The sequence below is a fragment of the Suncus etruscus genome, chromosome 9 (assembly GCF_024139225.1).
Source record: "Suncus etruscus isolate mSunEtr1 chromosome 9, mSunEtr1.pri.cur, whole genome shotgun sequence".
Taxonomy (NCBI): Eukaryota; Metazoa; Chordata; class Mammalia; order Eulipotyphla; family Soricidae; genus Suncus; species Suncus etruscus.
This window is the reverse complement of record NC_064856.1, coordinates 10,431,833-10,448,240: the sequence shown is the minus strand read 5'-3', so window position 1 is coordinate 10,448,240 and position 16,408 is coordinate 10,431,833. Positions and strand designations below refer to the sequence as shown.

The following is a 16,408-nucleotide window of genomic DNA, read 5'->3' as shown; positions in this document are numbered from 1 at the left end:
ACCCCACCCACCCCACTATTGTAGTCAGCTACAACCCAGACAGACGCAGGTTCCAGTGTAGGTCTATTTCTACCTAAGAATGACATGCTACCCTCATCCCAGTCCCACCACGGGACCAGCAGTTGCCATGTCCAGGCAAGTCTGAGAGGCCCAAGGATCTGGCCCTTCTCACTGAGAGAGTCCTGGTGCTCAGGGTAGTGGCCAAACCTGTTCAAGGTCACACAGGGAGGAGAAGCAGGTTTCTATCCAGATCGGTCTGCAGACCTCCTGCAGCCACTTCACACCCAAGAGGGTCCTCTTGCCCTTCCAGCAAGGGGGACCCTCATACCCCCATTGCCCAGTAGACAGGGAGCTCCAGATGCTGCAGTTCCCTGTCTGAGTCACCCCAGGTCCCCACACACAGGAGGTGCTGGTACAGGCTGAGCGAGCCCAAGAGGTCTTCCAAGTCCCAACCTCTCTCTACATTTCACATAGAAGATTTATTTTTAGATAATTTACATTTCCATGTTACTTTATATACACCAACTCCGCAGTCATTTTTCCTCCTTATCTCCCCGAGAGCTTTCTCTTTGGTCCCATGCTTGCATGTCCATTTTTCAGAAATGGAGCTCAGAGAGGGACGAGTACTGCCCAAAGGCCACCCGGCTCCAGGGGTGCAGGCAGGGGCCTCTGTAGAATTTGGAAGCCCACATGCCTTTGACATTTCCATTTCGCCCCACTGCACATTTCCAGGCTGGAACCAAGCCGATGGGAACCCTGACGAGCAGTTTCAGTGAAAGCGCCCTGGTGCCTCAATGGTGGGACAGCTGAGACATGAAGCATCAGTTGGGGGGCGTGGCATGGGCGTGCAGAGGATGCGCTCTCTCCCATTCCAAGACCTGCTTCAAGCACTAGCCCAGACCGCCTCTCCACGTCACCTGGGTCTGCCTAACTTTCAGAAGCTCAAAGTGTTGAGCTCTACTGTGACCCAAAATGTAACATCACAGGAGCACAGGTTCCGAGTAGCATCACGCAGTCTAAGAATGGATCGCAAACTCTGCCATAGGATTCCTCACCCTAACAAGAGCTACTCCCCGCAATGAACTCATTAGTGCTCCTATATAGGGTTACCTGGGCTACATATCATGAAACCCCATCTTTGCCCTCTGTTTAAGGCTCAGGGTGCTGTAGATAGAAAGGTTTCACTGACATCATACTTGAGAGTGGCATTTAAAGGTGTCCAATGGACATCCCTGTCTCCTTAGCAGGGGTCTCAAACTCGTGGTCAATGGGCCATTTGTGGCCCTCCATACAATATTTTGTGGCCCTGCCCTAGAGGAATCTTTTTTGGTTTTGTTTTGTTTTAGTTGTTTGGGTCACACCCCCCAATGTTCAAGGCTTACTACTGACTTTGCACTCAAGAATCACTCGGACTTTGCCTCCTGCGGCCCCCAGGTAAATTAAGTTTGAGACCCCTCCTTAGAGTCTATAAAGTACTCAAGGTGCCCAAGAGATAGTACAGCAGATAGGGCACTTGCCTTATACATGGCAGACCTGGATTCGATCGCCAGCACCACATAGGGTCCCACACACACCTACAGGAGTGGCCCCTGAGCTCTAAGCCAGGAGTAAGTCCTGGGCACTGCAGGTTGGGTGTGACCCAAAAACAAGAAAACAAAGTACTCAGGGACCAGAAAGAGAGTACATGGGGTAGGGCACTTGCATTGCATACACATGGCCTGAGTTTGATCCTCAGCAGCACAAACGATCCCCAGGGGACCAGAGTGATAGGGAGGGCATTTGCCTTGCACCTGGGTTAGATCCCCAGCATTCCCTATGGTTCCCTGAGCCTACCAGGAGTGATTCCTGAGCACCATGGGGTGTGCCCCCCAAAAAATAAGACTCCCCCAAACCCAACCAGGAATGATCCCTGAGCTCAAAACCAGGAGTAAACACTGCATAGTTGGGGGTGGCCCAAGCACCCACCAAAAGAATAAAAAAAGGGTTCAATCAGGAAGAGAAGCATTGTTGATACACCTTGTATTTCACTTAACAAACATTTTTGTATTGTTTTGTTTAGGGGATACACCCAGAGGTGCTCAGGGGTTACTCCTGGCTCTGCGCTCAGAAATCACTCCTAGGAGGCTCAGGGGATCATATGGGATGCCAGGAATCAAACCCAGGTCCATCCCAGGTTGGCCATATGCAAGGCAACCACCCTACCACTATGCTATCTCTTTGGCTCCTAACAGCTGCTTCTGAGCGGCCATTATGTGCCAAGGAGCTGGGAATAGGGTACTGGGTTCCCAAGATCCTACGTGTGCTAAGTGGGGGAAGATGGGCACTAAACCTACCTTTCCTCTAATTACAGTTTCAATAAAGGGCTCTTGAAGACATAGGGAGCTATCCACACAGTATGGCTGGGAGGAAGTGCTTTTCTTTTCTTTTTTTTTGGGGGGGGTGGTGTTTTAGTTTTGGTTTTTTGGCTTTGGGACCACACCTGATGGTTTTCAGGGCTTACTCCTGGTTCTGTGCTTAGGGATCACTCCTGGCAGGGCTGCAAGAAGCATATGGATGCTGGGAATTGAATCCGGGTTGGCTGCATGCAAGGCTGTATTATCTCTCTATATTATCTCTCTAGTTTAAGTCAGAGATTTAGTGAGATGGTCTGCCAATCCACAGACTGCTTCAGGCTCCTTGGTGAAAATACAGACTTAGTGACTGGAAGTAGCAGAAGCTCTGGCACGAGGAGCAGCATGTACAAAGGCCTGAAGTGGGAGAGTGGCATTTTTTAGAAGCTGACGAAGGTCAGTGTAGTAGAAAGAAAGTGAGTGAGGAGGAAGATTTGGAAAGCAGGAGGCAGGCTGACATTGGATTATAGTCCAGAGATAGTGGAAAACCTGTATGAATTGAATTTTATTTGTTTGATTGCTGTCTTGGGTTTTTTTTTTGGGGGGGGGGATGGAGAGTTTGAGAAGGCATGCCCAGCAGTGCTCTGAGGCTGCTCCAGGCATGATGCTTATGAGACCCATGTGGTACTAGTATTCCAAGCCAAGGTTCCTGCTTGCAGAGCACACACTCCACCCTCTGGGCCATCTCCTTTCCTTCTCCTACTGGTGACATTTATTTAATGATTATTTTTTAAACATTTTTTTGTTTTGGGTTCACACCTGGCATTGTTCATGGTTTACTACTGGCAGTGCTTGGAGAACTATATGTGGTATTGGGAATGAAATTTAAACCCAGGTTGGGCTACCTTGTCTTATTTCTCTTGTTTCTGTTGGTTAATTTTATCTTTTGCTTTTGTCTCTTTTTTTTTTTTTTTGGTTTTGGCTACCAGGACTCACGTCCACTTCCAGCGTCGACAATAATGTTTGGCATGATTGGTCGGCTGGTGTGCAGAGAGTCTACGGCCCAACTCTTCCTTCCACATGTCACTGAGCAGCACTGAGATTGGGGAATCACATTTCACCTGCTTTTCTTTTTTGGGGGGGGGCAGGAAGGGCACACTTGGTGATGCTCAGGGGTTATTCCTGGTATGCGCTCAGAAATTGTTCTTGGCTTGGGGGACTATATAGGACGCTTCGGCCCCTCATGTGCTTGTCTTTTTATTTATGTATTTATTTATTTATTTATTTATTGTTTATTTATTTTGTTTTTGGGTCACACCTGGCAGCGCGCAGGGGTTACTCCTGGCTCTACACTCAGAAATTGCTTCCGGCAGGCTCAGGGGACCATATGGGATGCTGGGATTCGAACCACTGTCTTTCTGCATGCAAGGCAAACGTCCTACCACCATGCTATCTCTCCAGCCCCTCACCTGCTTTTCTTTTTAAACCAACGAACAAAGTTTTGGTTTCAACTCACCTCCTGTGTGCTGCTGTGCTGCTGATGCCGAACCAGGTTCCCTGAGCTGTGATGCTGCGCATGTTCTGCTCTGAGAGCTCTTGCAAGGGTGGATGGGGTCACTGTGGAGCTTACATAGGTGCTAACTCTAGGCCGCTCTTCCTTCTGGCTGTGCTCCAACTCTCCAGTTGCTTTACTCATACACATGGTAGTGTTTGCACACACCTGGTTGGATGATAAAGGTCTCACACTCTTGGTAGAGATAGCACAATGGTAGAGAATTTGCCTTGCATGCAGCAGACCTGGGACGGACCTAGTTCAATTCCAGGCATCCCATATGGTCCTCCAGCCTGTTAGTGGCAATTTCTGAGTGCAGAGCCAGGAGAGACTCCTTGGCACTGCTGGGTGTGGCCCAAAAAGCAATAAATAAATAAATAAATAAATAAATAAATAAATAAAGTTTCTAAAAATAATAATAAAAAGGTCTCACGTTCTGGCACAGGGACCAGACTCATGGCCTCCCTCTTACAAGGCAGGAACTTTTATTTTGTCTGTTTTGGCCACAATCGACAGTGCTCAGGGGTTACTCCTAGCTCTGTGTTCAGGAATCACTCCTGGTGAACTCTGGGGGTGGGGGTGGTGTCGTATGGAATGCTGTGAATCTAATCCAGGTTGGCCACATGTAAGGCAAATGCCCTACCCCCTGTACTACCTATGGTTCAGACCCTATAAGATAGGAGCTTTTAGCCACTCCTCCAGCTCACCATACTGTGCTCAGGCTTACTCCTTCCTGGCTCTGCCCTCCGGGGCCAGGAACACTCCTGGCAAGATTTAGGGGCCTTTATAGGGAATAAACGTGGTTGACTACATGCAAGGGCAGTCCCTTATCTGATTTTTTACTGAGCAGAGATGAGTGACAATGTTAAAACTGAGGTTACCTTTGGAACTGGAGCAATAGTACAATGGGTAAAGCATTTTGCCTTGAATGCGACTGACCTGGGTTCCATCCCTGGAAACTCAGATGGGTCCCTGAGCACTACCGGGAGTAGTTCCTAAGTGCAGAGCCTACAGTAAGCCTTGAGTACTACCAGGTGTGGACCTCCTCCCACACAAAAAAAGTGAGGTAGCCCCAAATCAGAAGAGGCCAAGATAAGATAGCTCCACCCAGGGCCAGAGAGATAGCACAGTGGTAGGGCATTTGCCCTGCATGTAGCCTTTCCAGGACAGACAATGGTTCGAATCCCAGCATCCCATATGGTCCCCGAGGCCTGCCAAGAGTGATTTCTGAGTGCAGAGCCCGGAGTAACCCCTGAGTGCTGCCAGGTGTGACCCAAAACAAACAAACGAACAAAGAAAAAGATGGCTCCACCTATCTACCTGTCCACCTGTCCACCTACTTCCCACCACCCAGGAGCAGTGGGAAAACCCCCAGATTTCCACTGCCTGGAATAGGAACCACTTTTAGCTATGGCCGTGTAGCTGCTGCCACCCCTCCCCACACAGGATGCCTGGATGTGCCCACCAGCTGCTTCAGATCCACCCTACGCAGGAAGGTTTTCTGATCCCCCCAATTGGGTTCAGGGGAGTTTCTATTCACTCACAGACCCCAGAGCTTACTGCCTCGCCACACTCTACCTCTGCCTGCTTTACTGTGCTTGCCAGCACACAGTATAGGGACTGAGGTGAAAAATGAGTGACTTTAATTCAGCGAGTAAGCAAATACATGAAGAAATGGACTGTACACTGATCTCAGCATTCTCTGAAGTTCAGACATTTTGACTCCACAGTGCTGGGTACTGCCAGAGATACCTGGGGTACTTGTGGTACCTGGGTACCCTGTGGTACTTGATAACCATGTGGTACAGGATTGAACCTGGAGCTCCTGTACTAAGCTCTCTGAGTTTTATGGATTTTTTTGTTTGTTTCGGGGTCACACCTGGCAGTGTTCAGTGGTTTGTCTTGGCTCTCCTCTCAGGATTACTTCTGGTGCTCTTGGGGGTCCATATAGGATGTCAGGGATTGAACCCAGATTGACTGCATTCAAGGCAAACACCCTACTCCCTATAATATCACTCCAGCCTCCCTTTGAGCTGTGTTTTTGGCCTTTTCTATCAACATTTCTGGGACCTCCTCCTAGCAAGCTCTGTAATTGCTCCGTGACTTCCAGGAGTTTTTCCAACTCTGTGAGCCTCAGTTTTTAATGTTGTAAATGGGGACAATGGCTATCTCTAACTCCCAGAGTTGAGTGAGGAGAGGGGCTCAGAACATATGTAGTCCTACTACCCTCCAGGTTCATCTGCCGATCCATGCTCCTGTTCAGCTGAGCCTCCTGTGTCAGGTGAAAAGCAGGTACTGGGAATATGGCAAGATAGGAGATGGCCCTGGCCCTCTGAAAACTCAGGGACTAGCTAACTTTTAAAGTTCATGACAAATGGGTTGAGAACAGAAAATCAAAAAGGAGCCAAGAGGGGCCGGAGAGATAGCATGGAGGTGGAGCGTTTGCCTTGCAAATAGAAAGACAGTGGTTCAAATCCCAGCATCCCATAAGGTTCCCCCGAATCTGCCAGGAGCAATTTCTGAGCATAGAGCCAGGAGTATCCCCTGAGTGCTGCTGGGTGTGACCCAAAAACCAAACCAAACCAAAACAAAACAAAACAAAACAAAGGAGCCAAGAGGAGGCTTTTGGGACTGGAGTGGTGGCACAAGTGATAGGGCATCTGCCTTGCATGCGCTAACCTAGGACAGACAGCAGTTCGATCCCCCTGTGTCCCTATGGTCCCCAAGCCAAGAGCGATTTCTGAGTACATAGCCAAGAGTAATCCCTGAGCATCATTGGGTGTGGCCCCCAAAAAAGTAAAAAAGAGGAGGGGCTTTGAGCCCTCCCTCGCCTGGAAGGATCCCTCTGAGGGAGGCACTCAGTGCAGAAGTGAAGGGAAAAATTCGCTACGCAGTCCCCGGGGTATGTACCACGAGGCTCAATGAACCACAGCTTTATAGTTTGAGGACCCTGAGTCCAGAAACTCAAGCATAAAAACATAAACAAGGTCATTCAAATATCACTTCTCCAAAAGAGAGGACCACCCTTTCAAAATTAGTCCTGCAGGGGAGAGAGAGAGAGAGAGAGAGAGAGAGAGAGAGAGAGAGAGAGAGAGAGAGAGAGAGAGAGAGAGAGAGAGAAAGAGAGAGAGAGAAAGAGAGAGAGAGAGAGAGAGAGAGAGAGAGTACTGCTTTGCACACTGGAGGCTCGGGTTCAATGCCCCCAGCACCATAATGGCCTTCCAAGCATCACTGGGAATGGCCTACAGCCACTGATACCCGCTCCTAAACAGGGCCCCATTGATTCATGCTCTGCCTCATTCATCTTCAGACTCAGACCTGCCTTCCATTAGAATTTGTATTTATTTGTTTTCTTATTTGTGTTCATCTCTGCTGGAAGGCACATTCCAAAAGGCAGGGATTCTGTTGACTGCAGTACCCCAGCATCTACATCTAACACATAGAGGGGTTCAGTACAGACTCACGGATGACATAAAGCTGTGTGTGTGTGTGTGTGTGTGTGTGTGTGTGTGTGTTTGTGTGTGTGATAAGAAAAACACTGCCGGAGCAATAGTACAGCCAGTAGAGTGTCTACTTTCCACACAGCAGAACTGGGTTCAATCCCTTGAGCCCTACCAGGAATGATCCCTGAGGGTACAGTGGAGAATAAATTCTGAGCACTCTGTGTGTGGCCCCAAAACAAAACAAAAATATATGAAGGAAGGAGGGAAGGAAGGAAGGAAGGAAGGAAGGAAGGAAGGAAGGAAGGAAGGAAGGAAGGAAGGAAGGAAGGAAGGAAGGAAGGAAGGAAGACAGGCAAAAAATGAACACCGCAGAGATCTGTAAAGATTTATTGCCATTAGAAAAGGAAGGGGTCTTTTTTTCTCACTACCCTTCAAGAAGCCTCAGTCTCCTTATCTGTAAAATGGAGTTAGTGCCTCTCCTCTAGAATTGGGGGATGCCAACCAGATGTGATGCAAAATGCCCAGAGGGGATTTGGCACACAGTATGTGCTTTGTGAGCAACTCTGTTTTTGTTATTTTTTTATGGGGCCCTGGGGTGGGGTGGGGATGTGGATAAAAGGGAATCTCTTGGGCCAGAGCCTTCCTTACAGGGCACAGAGGAAGCTGACACTGGATCTGTCCCGTCATCTGAACTCCCAGTAATTTATTGATGCTGGATGTTGGCACTTAGCAGCTTGCTGGGTCAGTCTCAGGAAGCAGCTGTGGGACAATCGGGACCTACACCCACCTCAGCAGGAGGCGGTTAGGGGGACAGGGAGGCGCAGCCCAGGAAAAGATAGGCCAGGCCTTTCAGCTTGCCTCCTGCTAGCAGGCCTGGCATGGGGGAATCAGGTGAGTTCTGTCTCTGGTCTGAGCTCAAGAACAAGGCAGGGCATAATTCATGATCTGAACAGCAACAGAAACAGTGGCAGCTACTTGACGGCCTTCCAGGAGCTTTGTATATAGAACTCCATGTAGGCCCAGTGAAGCTTGTTCAGATTTTACAGGTCAGAAGTCATCTTGGAGAGGTTAGTCCATGTACACAAGGTCACAGCATTTGAGCAATTTGAGAGGGACTGGGGGCACAATGGAATGCAAATCTGGCTGGGTCCAAAAGCCCAGGCACCCTCTCACTCATGGCATGTAAACCAATCTAGACAGAACACTTCAGTGAGAAGCCCCGGGGTTCTCAAGCAGGAGAGGATTTTGCCATCCAAGGCCTCTTATTAACTGTCCGAGGAGGGATCAGAGTAGCAAGGAAGGGGTTCGTATTGGGGACTGGGGTGGGTGTGGGGACGGCAGGAAGATGGCAGAGAGAAGAAAAAGGGAATGGAGTGTTTGCAGTGTGATGGGCAGACGGGTCCCCTCTGGGAGCAGCGGCAGATGGGGCCTTGAATGCTGGCCAGACCTTTGGGCCTCCCTGGCAGGCCAGGACAAACTCTGGGAGGCAGTTGAGCAATGCTCCTTTTTCCCTCTTTCTGACTTTGAGGAAACCCACAGTTTAGCCCTACAAGGTCTGGCACACAGACCCTACCTCATCCTTCCAGACTCACCTGTCTCTATTCCTTCCCACCTCTGTTCTGCAAATCTCTCCTATCAGCTCCCCAGATTCCTTCTGAGCTCAGTGCTCACCCCCAGACCCCTTCCTCGTGGCCCTCATTATCCTGCACCATGGGAACACTGGCGGCCCAGGCCAGGCACCAGCCCTCCTGCCTCTGATAGCTCCATGCTCTGCATCTGCACCTACTCATCAGGGATTCCTGCAGAAGCTGCCCCTGTCCAGCATCCAAAGCAGGGAGCAGGAGCAAGACTGGCCCCAGTGCAGGACCTCGACATATCTTCTCCCACCATCACTGTGCAGGAGCCCAGAATTTTCAGATGGTCAGCTGCACCTCAGGAGGCAACCATGCCCGAGTCCCTTTTAACTTTCACTGTGTTTCTTTGTACAGGTTCTTGCAATCCAAGGATTGTTCTCAGATCTGCTGGTTGTATGTCCTATGCACTTTGGGGCTGCTCTTCTCTATTGTTCCAGCTTCTCCTTGACTCCTGGTCAGTAGGTTTTTCCCGCCACCCTAATCCACAGGCTCTCTTCTCTCCATTATGATTTTTCCTGCTCCCCAGAATAAAGTCCAAACTTCTTGTCCAGAGGCCTCCTTCTGCCCGCCCTTCTCTGTGCCAGTCACACTGTCCCACACATGCTTTATAGAATGAAGGCTCTTCTATGCTGTTCTCCTCTCTGGAATTGCCCTCCCCGCTTTATGCTATTCCTAGAGAACTCCTATTCATCTTTCAAAACCCCATTTGATTGACCTGACCCCTCACTTCCCCTGATCCACAGGCAGCATAAAGTGTCTCTCTGCCTGTCACCTTGAGTTCCCTAGCTGTTCTCCTTCAGAGGAAATGACCCCATGGTATATACCAGGAATAACAGTGCATAGTGAGTTCAATCCCCAGTACCCAATCCACATGTGCTGAGCTGGTTCTGGTAGCCCTGCCTTTTGGAATCCCCAAACACACACCCTAAAAGAGTGTCAGGGTGGGACCGGAGAGATAGCATAGAGGTAAGATGTTTGCCTTGCATGCAGAAGGACGGTGGTTCAAATCCCAGCATCCCATATGATCCCCCGAGTCTGTCAGGAGCAATTTCTGAGTGCTGCCAGGGGTGACCCAAAAACCAAAAAAAAAAAAAAAAAAAAAAGTGTCAGAGCCTGAATAAATAGCATAAGGTGTTTGCCTTGCATGTGGCCAACCTGGGTTCGATCCTGGGCATCCTGTATGGTTCCCAAGCACCACCAAGAAAGACCCCTGGGCACAGAGCCAAGAGTAACCCCTGAGCATCAGAATGTGTCACAAAATGGGGGTGGGGTGAGGGGGGGACACCAATAAGTGTCATCTCTGGAGCCCTGCCCCCAAGTGGGTGTGGATCTGGTATTGCAACAAAAAAGAGGGTGCAGAGTGTGGGCCAAAAAGCCAGCAAAGGGGGCACTCACCTCACAGTTTTAATGCCTGGAAGCCTCAGCATTCTGCAGGGAATCTTTTTTTTTTTCTTTCTTGCTGATCAGTTCTTCAGGCCAACAGCTCCCTGAAGTTCTTTGCTTTGGGACTTCTCAGAGCTTTGCACACAAACTCACAAGCCCTTTGAACCTAGATACAGGCTTGAAAATCACCCAGCTCCAGTGCCTCATCTCAGACACAGGCAACCAGAACCAGAAAGGGAGAAGAAGCATGTAGCTAGGCAGTGGACAACCGAATGGAGTTGTCTACTGGATGCTTCCTGCGCCCTCAGCCTGCTCCTTCTTTGCATGCCTCAGGCACAAGTTGTCTTGGTAGCAAAGCGTGAAGCTTTTATAGCTGTGTAGATGTGGTGGCAAAGCATGAGCCAGACTGTCTGCAGTGGAAACGTGAGGCCCCTTCCCGCCCTGTGACACTGATAGAGAGACTTGGCTTTTCTGCCCCCTGGTTTTACCTTAGGGTGCTGATCATCACAGTGCATACCTAATTCCTGGGGTCTGTGAGGGCTCCAGGGAAATTTCCATGTAGATTCTCTCAGCCTGGTTTTGGCCCACCAGGAGCCCCTCAGTAATTGCTGTCAGCATCTCTAGGGAACTGTTTTCTCAGGAGAGACCAAGCACCTGGGCCCTGCTATTTTGGGGGTACTGCAGGGCATTCTGGAGAAAGAAGTCAAATAAATGCCTGGACCCTCAGCTGGATTGGGACCCAGGACTCAGCACAGGTCTGTAGCCTGTGGTGCCTTCCAGCTCACGAATTTAAAAAGAGGTATTTAGGGGCCAGAGAGATAGCATGGAGGTAAGGCGTTTGCCTTTCATGCAGAAGGTCATCAGTTCGAATCCCGGGGTCCCATATGGTCCCCCGTGACTGCCAGGAGCAATTTCTGAGCATGGAACCAGGGGTATCCCCTGAGCACTGCCGGGTGTGACCCCCCCAAAAAACACACACACAAAAAAAAGCAAAACAAAATAAAAAGAGGTATTTAAAAAGAGGGGAACAGGAGTGATAGTAAGTACGTGGGGGGGGGGCAGCATTTGCCTTGTACATAGCAAACCAAGGTTTAGTCCCTGGCATTAGGGGTAATTCCTGAGGGCAGAGCCAGGAGTAACTGAGCACTGCTAGGTATGGCCAGAAAACAAACAAACAAACTAACAAACAAAAGAGTATTGTTGTTGTTATTTGGAGGCATTTTTCTCCCATTTCACATTGACTCTGTATCTTGGATTTGGTTGAATTTTTTTCTGACAAGCCAATCAAACATATGAGTGTAGAAGAAACCCACTTCTGGCCTGGAAGATGGATCAGAGTTTGCCTTGAGTTTGCTGGATCTCTGGCCAGGAGTTCAGCCCCCTGGTGTCCTGGGGGGGGGGTGTCTCCTGTGGTTGGGTGTTCTAGAAGGACTTCTCAGAGTGATTCCTTCTAGAGGTTTCTCAGAACTTGTCCTAAGAGAAAGGCACCTGGACACAAGGCCCTTAACTTCCCCCTTCCTATCATACACACACACTCTGGATTTGTGATTGTGGGGGCCCAAGTAGACGCCCAGCACTACTCCACAGATAGGCACCAACCCAAGAGGACCTGGCCTGGGACAGCAGGGAAAACTCAGTCAGACACTGACTATGTCTTCTCCACCTGCTGACTCAAACCGGAGCTCTCAGACAAGCATCTAACAAAGACTCAGCAAGGGAGATGACTCAGAAGGCTATGTAAGCAGGAGCTGGGGTTAGAGCCTCAGTATGCAGGGGCCCCCACACCTCACTGAGGGCCCCTTCCTCCAGACAAGACACGGAGTTAGGCCAGCTGGAGTGGGGATGACTGTGGGGAAGATGGTGGGGATTTTGACAGTGTCTCCCTTGCTCCTGGCCTTGGTTTGTCTCTTCACAAATTGAGGTTATTCTCTGTTTGGGTTTGGAGCCACACACAGTGGTTTCAGGGCTGCTGCATGCGGTGCTGGGGAAAGAATGAGATCAGCACATGTAAAGCAAGTTCCTTAACCACAATATTAACTCTGCAGCCCCAAATAGGTGCAATAGAGGATTTCCAAAAGATCCAATAGAGGATTTTCCAATACAGGATTTCCAAAAGATCCCAGGGAGTGCTGAGGACAGACTTTGGAAGTATTGGTAGGTGCTGACTTAATACTTGGTTCTCTCTCTCTCTCTCTCTCTCTCTCTCTCTCTCTCTCTCTCTCTCTCTCTCTCTCTCTCTCTCTTTCTCTCCTCTCTCTGCCAGTCATACCCTTGAGGCTCAGGGGTCACTCCTGGCTCTGCATTCAAGAATTACACCTGGGGCTGGAGAGGTAGCATGTAGGTAAGGTGTTTACCTTGCATTCAGAAGGTTGGTGGTTCGAATTCCTGCATCCCATATGGCACCCCCCCCCCCACTTGAGTCTGCCAGGAGCAATTTCTGAGCATAGAGTCAGAAGTAACCCCTGAGCGCTGCCAGGTATGACCCAAAAACCAAAAAAAAAAAAAAAAAAAAAAGAATTACACCTGTTGTTGCTCAATGGACCACATGGGATGCCGGAGAATGAACCCAGGTAAGCCATGTACAAGGCAAGTATCCTGTACTGTCACTTCAGCCCCTTGGTTATGTTTCTTACCAAAATGGTCCTAGGGCCACTTCTGTTTTTGTTTTTGTTTTTGGGCCACACCCGGCGGTGCTCAGGGGTTACTCCTGGCTGTCTGCTCAGAAATAGCTCCTGGCAGGCACGGGGGACCATATGGGACACCGGGATTCGAACCAACCACCTTTGGTCCTGGATCGGCTGCTTGCAAGGCAAACGCCGCTGTGCTATCTCTCCAGGCCCCTAGGGCCACTTCTGGTTCTGAGCTCAGGGGTTACTTCTGGTGATGTTCAGGGGATGATAGACAGTATCAGAGACATAGCCAGGGTCAGTTGCGTGCAAGGCAAGTGCCATAACCCCTGTACTTTCTTTTGTTTGTTTGTTTGTTTTGGCCACACTCAAAAGCGGTGCTCAGGGGTTACTCCTGGCTCTGCACTCAGAAATCACTCCTGGCAGGCTTGAGACCATATGGGGTGCCGGGAATCGAATGCGACTTGCAAGACAAATGCCCTACTGCTGTGCTATCTCTCAGGCTCCCCCCGTACTTTCTTTTTTTTTTTTTTTTTTTTTGTGGTTTTTTGGGTCACACCCGGCTGTGCTCAAGGGTTTTTCCTGGCTCTGTGCTCAGAAACTGCTCCTGGCAGGCACGGGGGACCATATGGGACGCCAGGATTCGAACCGATGACCTTCTGCATGAAAGGTAAACACCTTACCTCCATGCCATCTCTCTGGCCCCCCCCCCGTACTTTCTTAATGACCCTAGAAGGTTTTCTTGCTTCTAACACTGTGACGTCCACCACAGACCAATGAAATTTGACCTCTGCTGATCCCAAGGTCCAGCCGCCGTTACACATAGACATGCATTGCTTCCTCTAAATTGCCTTGGATTGGTCTTCAGAGTAGGGACTTCATGGCCCCACTGTGTTGCAGGTCAAGAACAAACAGGGCTGATGTCCCTCATGAGAGAGTGTGGATGTGGTTATGATCTGTGAGCACTCATGCCATAGATGCTCCCCACAAATGCGCCCACACTGCGCCCATACACCACTGAAGGTTGGGCTGCAGATGTTGAGTTTCAAGCAAATAATCAGAAGGTCCTTCAATCGCACCTTCAAGAGCATCTATTTGTTTCCCCACACCTGGCCTTGCTCAGGAATTACTTCTGACTCTGCACTCAGGGATTACTTCAGGCAGAATTCGGGGGTCATATGGGATGCTGGGGATTAAACCCAGATCAATGTATGCAAGACAAGTACACCATCCACTAGACTATCTCTTTGGCCCCTGAGCATCTACTCTAAGCTAAGTGTGAACACCAGGACACAACAGGGCCCCACATGTAGTCCCTGTTCTCATAGAGTTCACAGTTTGGAGCAGAGACTCGTTAAGAAAACACAGCACTCTGGACTCACAGGTGGTGGTGCATGGTGAAGTAGGGTCTTGAACTCTGGAGATGGGGCCACAGAGAAGTAGGTGTTGAGGACTCCCCTAAGGAGCATTGAAGAAGGGAGGGAGGGGGGCCACAAAGATGGCATGGAGGTGGGGCGTTTGCCTTGCATGCAGAAGGACAGTGGTTTGAATCCTGACCATATGGTCCCCTGAGCCTGCCAGGAGCAATTTCTGAGCATAGAACCAGGAGTAACCCCTGAGCGCTGCCAGGTGTGACCCAACAACCAAAAAAAGAAGAGCAGCCCCATGCAATTAGCAAGTCACACAACAAATACTTGAAGGGTCGGGTAGGGCATTGAAGGCTATTTCATTATTTGAAAGATGGGAATATCCAGTGTTGCTCAAGGTTCATTCCTGACCCTGTCCTCAGGAATCACTCCTGGCAGGACTTGGGAGACCATATAGGATGCTTGGGAATCAAACTTGAGTTGACCACGTGCAAGGCAAATACCCTGCTACTGTCTTATCACTCCGATACCTCTGAAGAGATTTTACAGGGTTGAAACTGAGGCAAGAAGTGTAAGGGTTTGATCCAAGGTTTTCCTGGCCATCATTGAATTGAAGTTCTATCACTCACTTGGTGGGTTCACTGGCATTTCTGTGCCTCAATTTTCTCATCTGAAAAATGGATGGAGATTGGGATAAGCCAGTAAGACAAACCAAGCACTTAGAGAGTGAGCAATTGGGGACAAGTCTCAAAGCATGTGAATATGGAACAGGAGAAAGTCATCCTCTTCTCTGTGTGCCAAGAGCTAAGTACAGCTCTGATTCTCAGCCTCCAGTCTCCGGGGATGGTACGTGAAGACAGTCATGCTCCCAGGGGCAGGGCTGAGCCCTTCAGTACATTACAACCCATGGAAGCTTCTTAGCCTGCTCAGGAAGCCGGCTCTCTCATGACCCATGACAGGGGTGAAAAGCCAGGGATTTGACAGGTCCTGCAGCTTGTGACCTGAGCTTGTGGCAGCTTGGCTCTAAAGCCCCAGATGCAAGGACAGAGATGTGTTGGCCTCGGCAGTGGTGGAGTATAGCAAGTGCTGCTGGCATTCCCATTTCCCAGGGGCTGGATTCTGGGTGTGCCCTGCATGAACCACACCCCTGCCTGAGGGCTGCTGGGAAAGACTGGGTGAGGAAGGGGCTCAGTGTCTGGCCCACTGTATTGGGAGACTCATTCCAGGCCCTTACTGGAGCCTTTCATGAAAAGCTGTCAACTGAGTAGGATTCCCATTCCTTGGATGTCATGAGAACCTTTAGATAGGTGAGTTGTCTAAGGCCACATAGCTCTGCCCTCTCTCCTCTCTCCTCAGGGCCTCTGAGCCCAGGGACACCCCCCAAAGGCAGGTAAGATGGGTACAGTGGGAGGGGGGACAGGAAACACCTTCCTGAGATCTCCTGGGCAGGGACCCCAAAACCGGAGCTGCAGAGTCTCAATGACTTTCAAGGCCTCACAATGTGGAGACTTAACTCTTTGAGTGTTTAGAGTGCATGCTCCCAATTTATGCTTTAAAGGCCACATTAAGCAGTATTCAGGAACTACTGCAACTCTTTGTTCAGGATTGCTGCTGGTGGTTGTTGGAGTAGCTATCAGGTACCAAACCTGGGCCTCCTGCATGCAGAATGTGTTCAGCCCCTGGAACTATGTCCCTGGCCCACACTCGCTTTTATAGATGGTGAAACCAGGGTTCAGAAAATAAATGAGCTATGCACAGGGCCATCAGCAGGCAGGAACTGAGCAGAACCCAGCAGAGCAAACCCAACAACTCAGCAACCCAACAAAGACCTTGAGGCTGGTCCCACAGTCCCAAGCAGGGCAGCAGGCTGCAAAGAGAAGAACCCAGATCCCTGCCAATAGTCTGAACTGTAGGTCAGAGAATTGGGATATCATTAGCTGCAGAAGTAAAACAACCATTTGGTTTCAGATCTTTTTCCCCCTACTATGGATAGTCCCCAAACTTTCAGGTAATAATGGTCCCCTGAGCACATACAGAGTGCGAGGTTTAAACTCACAGCCATATGCTTGCCC

The 16,408-nt window shown here is 49.7% G+C and overlaps 1 protein-coding gene across 2 annotated transcripts in view; it reads right to left on the bottom strand.

Annotated features, from left to right (window-relative positions):
- COMMD7 (COMM domain containing 7) overlaps window positions 1–16,408 on the bottom strand; it is a 911,502-nt gene that overhangs the window by 761,826 nt on the left and 133,268 nt on the right. The window contains exon 10 of one of the 2 annotated variants that reach the window (XM_049779389.1): window positions 2,400–2,409. The exons of the other annotated variant lie outside the window; for it this stretch is intronic. The gene's annotated coding sequence lies outside the window, so the exon portion shown is untranslated. Of the gene's footprint in view, window positions 1–2,399; window positions 2,410–16,408 lie in introns of those variants that run through there. 2 annotated transcript variants of the gene reach the window in all.